The sequence below is a fragment of the Pseudopipra pipra genome, chromosome 3, assembly GCF_036250125.1.
Source record: "Pseudopipra pipra isolate bDixPip1 chromosome 3, bDixPip1.hap1, whole genome shotgun sequence".
Classification (NCBI taxonomy): domain Eukaryota; kingdom Metazoa; phylum Chordata; class Aves; order Passeriformes; family Pipridae; genus Pseudopipra; species Pseudopipra pipra.
In genome coordinates, this window is record NC_087551.1 from 20,301,926 (window position 1) to 20,317,171 (window position 15,246).

The 15,246-nt window shown below is 37.9% G+C and overlaps 1 long non-coding RNA gene across 2 annotated transcripts; it reads right to left on the reverse strand.

The window, feature by feature from the left end:
* Nucleotides 1-1,127: 1,127 nt before the first annotated feature.
* LOC135411058 (uncharacterized) lies at nucleotides 1,128-14,720 on the reverse strand. 2 transcript variants are annotated; one of them, XR_010428973.1, is made up of 2 exons: nucleotides 13,978-14,720; nucleotides 1,128-1,923 (listed from the first exon to the last, which is right to left on the reverse strand). It is a non-coding gene; the product is annotated as an uncharacterized LOC135411058 (long non-coding RNA). The 2 variants fall into 2 exon arrangements; XR_010428974.1 differs by lacking the exon at nucleotides 13,978-14,720 and adding an exon at nucleotides 5,391-6,546.
* Between the last annotated feature and the right edge of the window lie 526 nt (nucleotides 14,721-15,246).

Here is a 15,246-nt window from a genome sequence, read left to right on the forward strand (position 1 = left end):
ATTTTAATCTGTCATTTAAAATTATTTAGTGAAAGGAGGTGTTTTATTTGCACTGTAGTTGGGACTTAACATGTCAATAAAAAAATTACTTTTCCTTAACTATAGCTAATAGACTACAACTGCCAGAGTAAGTGTAATAAACAAACAACTGGAATCTGTGGGTAGATGTTGGTTACAATAAAAGTCCCAAACACTGAAAAAGCATTGAAATGGAAAAATTATATAAATGACCTTTCTGTAGTGTGCACTAGCAAAGGTGCTGTACAAACTACATGTGTATAAATCCACAAAATAATAAAAGCAAACATTAATATGTTCAAAACTAGGATCAATGAGAAAGTCAGTTTTATGCTTGGAAGTCAGGGTTTGGATTTATACTGGGGTTGTCATTCCCATCTATACTGTCTACTTTGTTTTGTTATAGCATCACATTATTGCTTTAGATGGCTGTGCAAGGTTGTGATGCTGCAATCTTTCTCCAGTGAGTAGCATCACTGACATTTTATGGGACTGCTCATTTCATGAGACTGCTCTTTTTTGCAGCTGCGGAACCTCAGGCTTGATAGCAGATGATTATTTTTTGTCAGTTATCACATGTTCATCATAACAGGACTTCATGCTACAGTGGACAAAAATCTGACAGTTACCAAATAATTAGTTCTAATTACTCTATACCCATTAAGAGGGTCAGAAGACCATGATCTGATCAAATATTTGCCCTTTGCACCCTAAAAATATCGAGTCAAAAATCTGTTACAAAAATGCTCATAGTCCTTTCTCTAAACAATGTGAGTTGTCAACTCTCTCAAGTTCTCATGTGTTTGGTCTGGTGCACTGTCCAAGTAGACTCAAAGCTCCCTGAGAAAAGCAAAGCCTGTAGGTAGGCTGTTACACCTTCTTCTCTTATCTGCAAATGCATCTTACCAATTACTCTAAACTCAAATTTTTTCTTTTCTTCTTGTGCCCTTGGGGTGCTTTACATATATATATATACACAACTTTTCTGATGACTTTCAAGTAATTATGCTTGTGGATGAAGAACATACAGAGAAACTGCAATGGAAAAAAAAAGTGCAACGTATACATTTTCCTACAAATAAACTGAGAGCAACTTGATAAAAAACATATCAGATAATGAAGAGGATCATATCTTATTCAAAAACCAATCCAGGCTATATTTTGAAGACAATCTGGTAGTCTGTCCTGGCACTTGGTGAACAAGTATTTCTTTTGAATTCAGATCATCCTACGGCAAGTTCCTCTTCAACACTTTTCCCAGTTCAAACTGTGAGTAATTGTTCAATGGAAGAGAAAATAAATCTCATTCAAGTTACAGGACAGTCCAGAGCAATCTGAACTAAAATTGTGGCTGACAAGATGTGGTCCTAACAAAAATACAGGATAACTGGTGCTTTTTTTTTGACATTGCAAGCCCAAAGTAACCCTTTTCTTCCCTCCCTTGCAGTCTCTTCCAGGATTACACATTTCTCAGACCTTGACTAGTCAAAGTCAAACATCACTGGTCTCATCCTCTTGATTCCTTTCAAGTAGAAGCCAAGAACAGCAACCAAAGTCAGGGAAAGAAAAAGGGATTAAAGCCTGCTAGTGTGATAAAGTTGGTGTAAATACTGCAGGGAACGATTAAGAGGGAGAAAGTTTAGTGTAAGTATGCAAAAAGCGAAGTGATGGAAATCATAGCTCTTTTAAAACCATTCAGGAGAAAACATTTTTAAGTTTGCTGCTGTGATGGTAGAAGGATGGATTGGATAGTTTTTTAGGTCTTGAGTACCTCTTCAATTCTGTGTGTTGAACTTGCTGGTTTATAACTCAGTCACATTTGATTGAGTTTCTGTGGATAGATCGTCAGAGGCAACTTGTTTTGGGAAGGAGCTTGGAAACTTGCAGCCTGAGTGGGGAAGGACTCTGAAAGAGAAAAGGCATCAATATTTGAATGTGGGAATTCCCTAGAATTAAGAGTCATTTAAATTGAAGATCAGGTCAGATCATATTGGTTAGTATTTGCTTTATGATAAACTTCCATGCAATGTAGGATGAAATGATACCAAGTATACCCACACTACTGTATTCTCTGAGATTTACCCGTAATTTTCCTCTGGATTGGAACTTTATAAACCCACTGGAACAATCTGGCTGTTTCCAGGTCAGGAGAGAATAAATTGCTTTTTTTCCCTCTCTCCAGAGAAGGAATGAGAGCCAAAGCACTGACGTGATTCCAGATCCTGTTCTGCAAGCCTCACTGTACTAAGTCCTCCTAATGTTTTTTATCTTGCTGTGCAGAATGCTGGAGCAAGGGTGACATGGAAACCACAGATAAAAAAAAAAATCAACTAGGATTTTTCAACTTTGACCCATGAGTTCTAGTTCTGATGTTAATGCAACTCCAAATCACCCTCATGTTAATATGCTGCCATATTTATACAGTTATATGACAACTGTTAGTGAATCTTAATACCCATTCAAAACATGAGACTAGTGGTATTTTAATACCATGCTAGTGGTATTTTTTTCATTCTCTTTTAATTACATTTTTCGTTTCAAGATTGGAACAAACCAATTGCAAATATAACAATTAAAGAAAATTTTGTCTGTTGTTTATAAAGATACTGAAGCTACTAAACAGCTGACTCATGATTAAATCTGAGAAAATGTAAGCATTTCATTAAATATGAAGGTCCATTCTGGAATAAATGTATATTTTCTGAAAGTCACAGCTAGCTGGGCTTTCTTGCTTTCCTATTACCAATCATATTAGTCATTATGCCCATATTTTAGACCTTCATAAACACTTTCTTTGGTGAAAGCTAAAATATCTCACATTACTAAATTACATGGATAAGAGTATTTTCTTATAGATGCCTTTTAAAGGAGGTTAAAATTTAAACTACAAGTGTAATTGTGTAAGAATATGATATTAAAAAATAGCATACAGTACCTGAAATCATCAAAAATCAGCAGGTGAAGAGAGAAAGAGAGTTGGAGAATGGAAGGGAAATGCAGTTATTTATATAAAGAGTGATTTATATGCACGTGCACGCACATACCTCCATATATTCATACATATCCGTACTTCTTTGATTAATTAGGCAACAAATTGATACATTTTAATTACAGAAACCTTACCACAAGGCTTTCCTCTATGCTTCAAATACAGAGCAAGATCTGTGTAATCAGTTCTTAAACTTTGAGCCTTCTGTACTCTTTTACTTTTAGTGCATGTCCAATAAGCCTTGACTGATAGCTTTTCCCTTCTGCTGCCCTCATAATATTCCTGATCTTCTAACATTATTTCACAAGGAATTTGAGTCATTTTCTTTCCTGACCGCGATGCCTCTCCTGCTATCCCCGCTTACACATCTAACAGAACGCAGGATTCTTTCTCTCTTTCTGGCCCTTGGGCTTTTCTTTAAAAGAAAAAACTAACAAACATGCCAAGTTGTATAAAAAAGTGGGATGTCAGTGTTCTGGTGAAATACTGACATTCCATGTCTGCCAATTTTTGAGGCAGTGCACAAGTTGGAAAACCACCAGTGGCAAGAGCAGTTGCCATTTTGAATTTCACTCTGACTCTCACAGTAACACTGTGGAAGAGACTATCAAGCTTTTAATTTCTATTTACAAATGCAGGTAGACAGTGGTCTGTGTTGGAATGATGCAAAGTATGCCAAATCAATTACTGTGTTAAATTTGGGGCTGCACATCTTTTATCTATATAACAAAGGCTGTAAGTCCACAAGATATCTTCTTTAAATGTTATAAATAAAACAAGAAAATATAACAATCGACCAAAGGAAAATTTCAGCTTTTTATCAATTTGTAAAGTTCTGAATTACAAGTGTAGAATTAAAAATGTACATCAAGCATGTGTTTCGTGAAATAGATTCCTGACATTGTAGTGTTTAAATTCAGTCTTGAGTTTATCAGTATGCAGTTGCCTTTTTGCTAAGCAATAGAGTTCAGTAAATAATAGAAAATTAAGCTTCTCCATGATTCAAAGTTCAAAGAACTTTCTAATATTGTTGTGTGGATGACACTTACCACAACTTCAGATTTATAAGAATTTAGTTTGTTTCATAAGTGAGAATATTAATATCCTATTTTTAACTTATCTTTATGTTTTTATTCATGTGTGTGGCAAACTGGTTTTGCATATTTATCTAGATAAAATGCAAGTCCAGTGTGGCACATTAATCTCCTCTGGCACATTAATATCTTCAATCTCTGTACCTGAATTTAAAAATGTAAATTAAAATACTAAATTCAAAGTGACTTTAAATTTAGATGCAAATCTGCATACAGTTCTAAGAATGGCATTAAAATGAAGCTGCAGTTATGGGTCTGTAGACACAGAATTATAGGGTAATTCCCCTAAATATTTCATTAGTAGGTCACTTATGATTAAAAGATACTGAAACAGTCCATAAAAATAAGTAATACAAATAAGAGTAAGTTTTGTTATTCTTACAGGAAATTTGTGGTGGCAATAACTTCCAATTATGTACCTTTTTTTTTTGTTAAGGTGCTGAAATCCTATTCTTGTTGACCATGGAGTTTTATTTATGGGGTGGAATGTATATCAACATTTAAAACCAAGCCACCAAAGAAGCAAAAACTAAAACCAACACTAGATAGTTATTTTAACTTGCTTAATTTATAATTTCAATTTATAATTAGCTAATGACTGTCTCACATGCAGACTCACTTATTCAAGTCTCCCCTGCAATAAGTGAATACATATAATGTTTTTCATCTAAAGATTTGGCCATGTTACATAAAGTTTGGTTTCTGCATAAAACTGATGAGATTCTTTACACAGAACTAGGCACAAGGGGGTTTGGGCTTTTTTGGGGGAGTTTTCAGTAATACCAGAAGGCTCCTCTGGACAATTACCAAGAAAACATTCAACTTATAAAATGCAAGATTTCAGTGTAGTATATGAGGATATTTACTCTTCCTGTTGTTATGGAAGCTGATATTCTGGGACATGGTTTCCTTCTGGTATCTTTAAATCATTTGTGCATATACAATTTTTCTGGAGAGGAAAATATTATACTGTATAAAAAATACCTTGCAAAGCAGTATAGGTACACTGAAGTCTCAGATGAAGCTTTTGGGACTGACCAGTAATTTAGTTTGTATCAAGTTAATTATTTATAAGGACTATTATTTCTGAAATCCTAAATGTGTCTTACAGAGGCGTATACATTAATTTGATGTTTCATTTTAATATAAACTTGTCTGAAGACTTTTCAGTTTACAGACAGCATTTTTAACCCAGTTCAGAACACATATTGTAAAGTTTATATTTTCTTCAAAAGAAACTGGGAGTTTTGTTTTTCTCCTTCTGGCTTAACCTGGGAAAGCCATCTCACCTTTGAGAAGCATCACAGTGAGCTAGAAGTGTTATAGCAACCCTGTAAGCTCCATCTTTAATTGATGCAGCTTGTTTGCATGCCTGATTATTTTCATCCTTTGGAGTTAAGGCGATTCCTAGTCTTGGCCATACGAAAGGCAGCTCAGTTATATATTTTAAGGAAGGGTGTTCAATTCCAGTAAAAAAAAAAATAAAATAACATCATATTATTCTAGGGGGGAGGAAGATGGAAGAAGGTGGCTATTCAACCATTTAAACAAGTGCCCTGTGCTCATTTTGGAAAAAGACAGGGGCTCCCTGCACCCATTTCTGCTCCAATTTAATGAAGTTGTTAAAGTAGCAAGACTGACAGGTTAATTATCCTTTATAAAAGGGGGACAAATTGAACTGTGTCTTTCCATCATTTTTTGATATATCAAGAAGCTCCTGAGGTGCTCAGATGCCACTCCGGTGAATAGAACAACTAATCCACTCTGCTATTCTTTGCTGACCCTGGTCCCCCCATCGGGGCCTTGCAGTATATTGCAGTTGCTTTTTGTTTCACATTCAACAGATTCCACTTTATTATAAATTCAGAAGGATTTTTTTCCTCCATATGTTGGCTGACAGCTCCCCTGAAATAACTGATGGCTAAATTTAAACTCTGATGAAAATTAACCCGAGTGTTAAATGCAAACAGGAGCTGCTTGGAAAGAAAAGAGTTATCATGGTAAATGCCAAACAGTGGAAAATGTGTGTAAATTAATGGAGTCTCACTGGTGACAAGCTGTCAGGCAGTTTGATGGCTCTCGCTAGTGCTTCAATCCCACTGAAGTTGGCCAGAGGGCAACATGGACAAGTCCTGCTTTTCAAAAAGACCGCGGGACGCTTGACAGTAACGCTAACTAGATCATCTAAAGTTCATGGTCAAATAAGATATTTTTTTTCCTTTTTGCAAAGCTTTGCACTAAACAGGGTTCATGCACAGCTGGGCTATGAATGAGATATCAAATCACAGTTTCTGTACGGCGGTCAAAACAGAATGAAGATTTACAGACCAGAGAGTTGTAGTGAAAGGAATTCAGAGGAAAGTTAATTTCAAATAGATATTAATATTGTTGTATTGCTAATTTGCTGAGCACAGAGCAATTCTTAAGGGGTTTCTGCATGAAACCTCCTTTTTCTAGATGTATTTTAGATGGTTTTAAAAACAGATAATAATTTTAGTCTTTTATTGAATCCTTCAACTGAAAAATCCTTCAGCTCTAAAGAAAAATTTTATGTATATGGTAACATATACCTTATCATCTATTTTTTTTTATTCTCTGTTATTTTATTTTTCAGCATTTGTATGCTGTATATTTCAGCAATTAATTAGTCTTCTGGTGCTTTCAGGAACAGAGTGGTCTTGCTATTTACTTCTATGGAAGTGTTATCTAATCCTGACAGTGCCTAAATACTCTTATAGTGTGTTCTGGCAAAATTTTAACATGAATTAAACTAGTTTAGTGGAAATTAAATTCAAACCATGATAATGGATCTGAGTGTGAACTAAGCTCTACAGACATGAAGGAACCTGTTTCTGGATGTGTTTTTTAAAAATGAGAAAGTACAATCTTGCTTAAAGCAGCAGTTCTAATAATTTAGTATTTTTTGATACATTCTTAGCCAAATTTTCAAAGCTGTTAAATCATTTATATATTGGACATAGAGTGTAAGATACAATAAAACCTCACTCCAGTGGATAATTTACAATTGTCAATACTTACATGAGATTAAAGTAAAAATACATCTTATGGAAATGCCTGTCCGTGTCAGTCAGGACAATTTCTCCGAGGATAATGCTCAAAAGCAGGGCTCTTAAAATCTTAGCAAATGTCACATAATGTAGCGAGGAATTATATTTGAATAATACCTTGGAGAGGACAAAGGACAAAGTGCAGATCTACCCTCCATGATCCATCTAACTCATATGACCTCACCACTTCATATCACCTCCTGTGACTGATGTCACCCATCCATTAATCTGTTTCTCCATGGGCTTTTTCAGCATTTCAATGCCTTTATCAGTTCAAACAGCACCAGGTTCTTGAAGTTCTCCTTTCCCCTCTGCAGAATGTTGACTTGTCTGTGAAAATGACCTCTGACAGGGGACGCAAAATTATGTCCAGCATTAGTAATCCCTTTCCTCTGTATGGAAGCATCTCAGTCTTGAATCCCGATATACTATGAATCTAGACAGATGGATGAATTGAGTGTGTATCTTGATACACAAAGTTTTCATCTGACACTGGGAATTCTTGTTTGTTTTAGATGACAATCAACTAACCTAACTTGTAAATGAAGATGCTTGTCTTTCATTTTATTTTTATTTCCTTTAGCCCCTCTTTGCTAAATTTTACATGCATCATACAGTGTATATTTAAAGAGAAGGAAGAAGCAGTTTGAATAATCTGAATTCTCTTGTGCATTCACTAGTTACTTGTACAGGTAGATGCAGAGTACACAGCAGTGTTATGTAGGTAAGTCAAAAGTCAATACCACACTGAGAAAGCCATTGCGCTCTATCACATCCTCCTTATAAAGTAGCTCAAAAGAAATAATTAAAATAGAAACAAATATTCAATCTCTGCCTTAAACGAAAATATAAGTGTCACAGAAACTCAGAACCAACATAGCATTGATTACTTTCTAGATTTCTCTCATGTGCCTGCATTATATACACTCTTGCCTAAATGGGGAAGATTTACTTCTCTGTAACTGGAAGCAATATCAGAACCCATTCTTCTAACTGCTATTTAATAGCTAAGTATTTAAAGAATTTTTCTCTGTGTTTTCATAAATATCCTGTGACATATGGCACTGTGTGGTGCTGCGTTACCCTTTCATCATTCGATTTCAAAATTTAAATTATTATATAGAATGTAACACTCAGGTCATGTTCATAACTGTGATCACTTTAAATAGAAATCTTTTTTTCTGTGACACACGCAAGTTAAGCTGTGGGCTTCATCAATTTCAACAACTCTTTTGATTGCACACTACTATATCAGAGCCTGGAGTAATACTGATTTCATTTAAGAGAATGGGCTTTTTGTTTCTACTTCACTGGACTATGGGATTTCATCTGCAAAGTTTGCTAGGGTATAAGGCCAGAATTTTGAACTAGACCTCACATCACATATGTGGCTACAATGACACACAATTTACTTGCCTGGCGTGCTTTCAGCACTTTTTATACACTACTGGCAAAGCTGAGAGCACACTTACCCACTTCTGAATACCCAAAAAATAGGGGAGTCATATGTGATGTATTAAATCCATATCCTCCAATTTCTGCCTGAGGTCTGTGGCCATGGATGTATTGTGTATTTACTTTTTTGTGCACCCCAAAGTGCTGACATGAATAAATACTACCATTTGTTCATTTCTGCTGCATATAGGCTTAGCAGACTCTTCTCTGTAAGTAAGACCTATTGACAAAATAAATTCTGTCTAGAAATTATTATGTTGTCCTGATCTTTGAAGGTTCGTGTGATATTCAGGTCTATGAATTTGGTAACAAGAAATCTTGCAGACTGGATTGGAGCCCAGGCTCAGAGCAGGAGTGACTACTGCTGCTACAAAACACTAGAAGATATGTACAAGGTCATCCCATTCCCTTTTCTAATTTTATGACATGTGGTCCTGCTCAAAAACAATGAGGTTGCTGGACTTCTACCTTTGGGGTTTTGGCTACAGAAAGTGTCAAAGAGATTGAACCTTGGATTTGGCTGAAGGAAGAGGACTACTTTTCCAGAGCCCATGGTTTCTACTGGGGCTACAAAAAGAGAGAACAAGTGTATTAGTTCCGCTTTTCCTCTCTTCAAATCAAAAGGGTCTTTGCATTATAAGACCAGTATGTTTAGCACTGCCTTTGTAATGTGTTTTAGGTTGTGTGGAGCACACATGGAGGGGAGGGGCTGCAAGAAACATGATTTGAAATCGATAGTCAACAGCTCTGTGATTCAAGAGAAGGTCTGTTTTCTGTTTCGCTGCCAGCACTCTTTATTTAAGACACTACAGGATACTTTGTTTCCTGACGTAAACACAGGTATGTGAAATCAGAAGGTAAAATGCTGTGCTGTCCCGGAGAAACCAGAGGAGCCAGCTCATGGTTGAGTGCAGATTTCAAGTGAGCCAAACGAGGTGGCTGTGTAGCCAGAGTGGATTTTAGTAAAGCCAGGGGTTAGGCGGAAAGAGCTCTACCACAGAGATAACCTTAAAAGGGACTAAAACATGGAGTCCAGCAGCAGTAGTGTGAAGCTGCTGCCACTGCAGGTGTGCCTCTTCAGGGTGTTCAACTGGCAGCAGGTGAATATAAATAAGGTGCACAGACGGTGTGTGGAGGAGAAGGGGAAATTAATGAACGGTCTAACTGCTGAGCTCGGTAACACAGAATGAAAACATGTTGAACTTGACATATCTGTGCTGCTGCTTTTGTAAATGCTGATGGCTAAACAGAGTGTCCCTGTGATTTAAAAAAAAAAAAAAAAAAAAGAAAGCTTCTGTGTATCTTAGGGATGTTAACAGATAATTTGTTTGCTTAATCAATGAAATCCTGATTGATTATCAAGTGTGATTTTGACCCTATTCCTGAACTAGGGCATTTAAAGAGAAAATATTTTTTAACTCTGGATTCTTTTTTCAAAAAATAAAAATCAAAATTCACAGCTCCTTAGGGAGCTGTAATCTTCAGTGCCCGGTATTATCCTACATCTTACAACACAGGGCTACGTAGAGCTACAGAGTGTCTGTTAAACTATCTCCAGAACAAGAAGCAGTGGAAATCTGTCAGCATGGTCCTGTGTGAGTGTTATTTGCACAGCTGGAAGTGTAGAGCAGATCAGATTAAAAAACTTTTAGTCCTCAGCTAGTGTCTCTCGCACAGGGCTTTGCTGTGCTCTGCCTCAGCTTCTCTGTGAGCTGGCAGAGAGATTGTTAATACAGCTCATTTCTGCTTGGAGCTGGCATACCCCTGTGTCTACAAGTAGAGTTCCCGCAGTATTTACCCCTCTGTTGATGCTCCAAAACAGCTTCCAGTCTGGCAAGATTTAAACATATCAGTAACTATATAATGACTAGGTCCTGTCAGATGTATTCCTCTGACAGTTCTTTGGTCAGTCTTCCTCCTTTTTTAGTGACCGTATAATTGAAATTTATAATTGATCCTGGAGAGGTGACTAAGGGATGATCCTTCTTCATATGAATATCCTAATCCCTGAGATGGACAATCCACTTCTTTTCTCAGTCAGACTCATAGTTGTTCCATGTAAAGGAGTTGTCAGTAGGATACATGGTGGGTGACCCACCTAGAAGACTAGGCTGCTTCTGACATTTCCCACACCTCTCTTCTGTCAACAAGCAGGGGCATTAGCACAATGGAGTATTTCTCTGAGTTCACTCTTTGATGTTACTTGATTTTTACATTAGCATAGCTCATTGGAGCTGTTTTTACTTAAGAGTTGTGAACCCATTAGTCCATGAATACATGAATTAAAAGAAAGTCTGCTCCCAACTCTTGCATCTCAGTCTCAACATAGAAAGTAGTGTCAAAATGTGAATACAGACAAATAAAAAGGGAAGTACAGCCTGAGAAATTAAGCATCTTTAACCCAAATGAGAGCTTACGGTGTATAGACATCCAAAATCTATTTGTTGTGTTTCTGGCGTTGCTGCAAATGAGAAATAGAAAGACAGCAGAGTATGAGTATGTAATGAAAGATAGCAGTTCAAACTGATCAGATGTGGGAATCAGCTTTCTACTTATCAGGATATGATGGATAATTTGCAGAGAGATTCTGGAAGTGAGCATAAGTGATGAATCTGACACAATAGGGAAAATAATGTTGTAATAATCAGGATATGAAGTGAGTAGATACCATCAAAGAGTTATCTTTATATAGATTGACATGAAAATCTATATCATGGAGATGTTATGCAATAAATATCTCCAAGGCTTCTATCTGTGCTGTGTTGAAGATAATGCCCAAGACATACACCAGAACAACTGATAATAGCAAATGGGAGAAAACAAGGAAGTCTGGGTAGGAAGTCATATGTCAGAATACTTGACAAAGTTTGGTTTTTTTCCTCATAGGAAGTTAAAATTGTCATTAAACACTTGGAAAGGGTAATCAAAGAGTCCATTATTTTATTTTGGACAAGTAACAGATTTGTGTTTCAACATAGAGGTTGGCAGAGTATTTAGAGGAAAAGCACAAAGAAAATTTCTGTGGTGACTGAGAATCAACCTAAATCTCTTGAAAAGTTAGGCAAGGATAGAGAAATCCCAAGCAGTACGCTTAGGGAGGTGAGAGGAGAATACGTCAAAGCTGATGGGCTGAAAGTCACAGCAAGATGTCAGGCTGACAGACAGTGCTGAAGGGGAGTGAGCCAGAGAGATGGTATTTAGCAGAAAACAAACCTGAGAGGAACAAGAGCTAGCACAGGATGGGTAAAAAGAAGACTCCATTTTCATTGTTGAAGAGAGCATAGGAGGATTGAAATACGGTTGCAGGACACATGCAAATGGGAGATGTGAGGACAGGAAAACACAGCTGATGTTCCTCTGACTCTTCACGATGGATGCTGAAGTATGAGGAAGAAAGATGGCGAGGAAAAGAAGGAAGAGGATATCAGTCAAAATCAGAGAGGAGTACTATGGGGAGGAACTGAATGAAGCAACTGGTGGCAACAGATTTAGATGGGGGCTGAGAAGGAGAGGAAGGTTTAGTGCAACCTTGTTTGAAACAAGAAAGGATATAGTGGAAAATATAAGAATGGGAAAAGCCTTTCACATACACGAGTCAGTGAGGAAACAAACACACAGTATCTGAGGGAAAACAGTGCAGGCAGCGTTCCAAGGAAGAGCCCTTGTGCCTGTCAAGTGTTGTTGATCAAAAGGAAGGAAAGCTGAAAAGGTATTGGATAACCTTGTGTAGAAAGGGATATAGGAAACTTGGAGGAGTGGAGGAGACACATAACCCACAAGAATAGTCATACGGGAGAGATGGACAAGTAACACAAATTAGGTGAATGGAAAGCTGTCTGCCTTTGTATGGATGTCGCGAGGGGTAGAGAACAGGAAGGGAAGAAGGGGATTTGTTCCTGAGCAGCAGCCCTCAACAGCCCTTTGCGCCCTTTACCAAATGGGATCTAAAACTTTTCTTTGCCTGCATACCTCTGAACTGATGACCACAAGATTTACAGTAGCAGTTTAACTTCAGATCTGTATCTAAAAAGTACTAGGAGCCAAGTGCCTTAAATCCCATGTTATTAACTGTGTTGCCAGACACCAGTTATTAGATCTGTGAGCAGAGCATCAGTCACCTCCTCTGAAGCCTATGAATCTGCTTCAGAGATAATACTGAGTCCTCCTTACTCTCCTAATGGATCAGTGATTAGCTTTTATAATCAATCGATATATTATTACAATTTCTAGCCAGCTCTGAGTAACTATTAAACAGTGGGATCTAAGGGATCTCTTTTATAGATATGAGGGGTTTGTGGTTGTGGGGTTTTTTTTAACATAGGATACATGTGAAGTCTTGGCAATTAATTTGTTAAAATGTTGCAGAGTACAGGACTATGTACATTCAAGATATTAGGGGTTTTGCCTTTTTTAGCTCCTGCTTAATGATTGAAAATGCTATTCGACTTAACATTTTCAAATCTATTTTTTTTTATTCTTTTGTTAAAAATATCTAGTTATACTACCCAGAAAGAGAGAGAGGGAAAGAGAGAGGGAGAGATCTGCTCTCTTGAAAGTACCTACCTCTCCAATTAATGTATTAAAAAATTCTATACTTGCTATTTGCCTGCAGGTATGTCAAATGAAAGGAGACTTTAGGCTTCTACAGAAAAAACATCACTAAAAATAAATAAGAAGAATAATAAAATAGTAATATAAACCATTTTATATACACCAACTAAGATACCCCTGGTCTCGTTAGCTTTTTAGATGCTAGAAAATTGTTCTGTAAAATGTGTTGGTACAAGCTGGGCTGAACTGCTGTGAAATGCTGGGCAGTCCGTGCTGAGCTGCATTACTCTTGCAGACCTCTTGTAAAGGTGCTTTATCAGAAAATGTTTTGACAGATTTTTTTGCAGGCATGATTTTGTTTTCCCTTCCTTCTTCCATGAATAATTGGAGAAATTGATTTAAAATCTCTACCTCCCAGGTATTGGGGGAAATATTTTTTCTCTAAGTCTTTACCTACTCTTGAAAGAGGATTTAAAAAACAACCTCTGAATTCTCTGGAGTTAGAGTTAAGGTGATTTTTAGAAGGAGTTAGCAGCCAGTGACCCAGGATAAGCAGCAAACTGAGGTCCTTGCCTGTTTAAAGCAGCATTAGCAGACCCTAAAATATCCTGTATCCAAGGATGCTGTGCAACACCTGACCGGCGACCACCTTTCACAACCCTGCTGAATTAAAACAACTCTGCAAAGTAGGGGAGGTTGAGAGATGCCGAACTGTCCTGTGAGGCTGCCTCAGCCCACAGGTAACTGACACAGCCTCTTCCTCCAAACGGCTCCGGCCCCTCTTGCTTCTCTATCTTCCTACCTTCCCTGCCATCTGTTCCCGCTGCTCCTGCAGCCTCCCCACTCTCCTCCCGCCAGGGCCTGTCTGAGCAGACGGGTATGAGAGCCTCTGATGAGGTAGGCCTCGGGCCCCTCCATCACTCCTCGCCACGAGGAAAGCACCAGCTGTCTGGCTTCATTTGCATTTTCTCTCCAAAATAATGAAATTAGCCATGAGTATCCTGAGGTGATGCGAGACGCAAATTTAGGCTGGATGTGTCAGCGTGTGCTGGGAAGGGAGAGGGAAGGTCACGGAGGATGCTTGCAGCATTGAAATGGAGGGCAAGACATCTCCTGCCGGCTGCAAGGGCCCTGCAACCTGGGGAGAGGCTTGACGTGCGGCCGGCACAGCTCCCCATGCCCTCGGCCCGCGCCGTCACCTCCTCGCCCCGACAGAGACGTCCACCCCGTGTCCGAACAGACACGGGCAGAACATATGAGTGTGTTTCAGCTTGGTGCTGGCCAGACCCAGACGTCAGCAGTCAGCTCAGGAGTGCAGCCGGGCTGGTGTTTCAGTGTGCAGTAGCTGTGCAATGGTGATTCCTGGCGAGGCTGGCCTGGCTGCCCATCACACCTTTTCCACGGCGCAACTGTCTCTAATTACTTCAGTGTTTGCTCAATCAGAGCTTGTCGCAGGTGTTGCTCAGCAATCCTCATCTCTGCTTCACGTTTCTGACTGCCCGAAGTAGAGAGGAAGATATTTGCTGAAGTGCTTCCCAAAGTACTGCTAACACAAGTGACCAGGCTGAGGTTCCAGCCTTACAAGCTCTCATTGCACTGGGGACAGTCACTGCTTCTTCTGTTTTTACTGTTATTCTTTGCACATAAAAAATTTATTTATTGCATATATAATTATATAGCATACAAGCATTTCTAAAGCATACAGGAAAGCTGGCTTTTCATATTCTTTGTCCTAATTGTTCTCCAGTGATAAAGAGCTATGGGCTCTTTTAGATACCTGTAGAAGAATTCTAATTGTAAAATAGCACTATCTAAATGAAGACTTAAAATAATTAGAAAAAAGACATAATAGCACTAGCTGGATGGAGACTCAAAATAGTTAGAAAAGAGGCATTTTGAAAAATAATTAAAGAAAAAAAGTTTAAAAAGTTATTTACCTTTATTTGTGTACATATTTGCTCAGATAAGTTTATGAATTATCTTATTATGCAAACAACCCCTTTTGAGAGAATATCATGAAATATTCTTGAAAATAAGAGTTTTCCTTTCTAAAAATCAATGTTTTCACAAC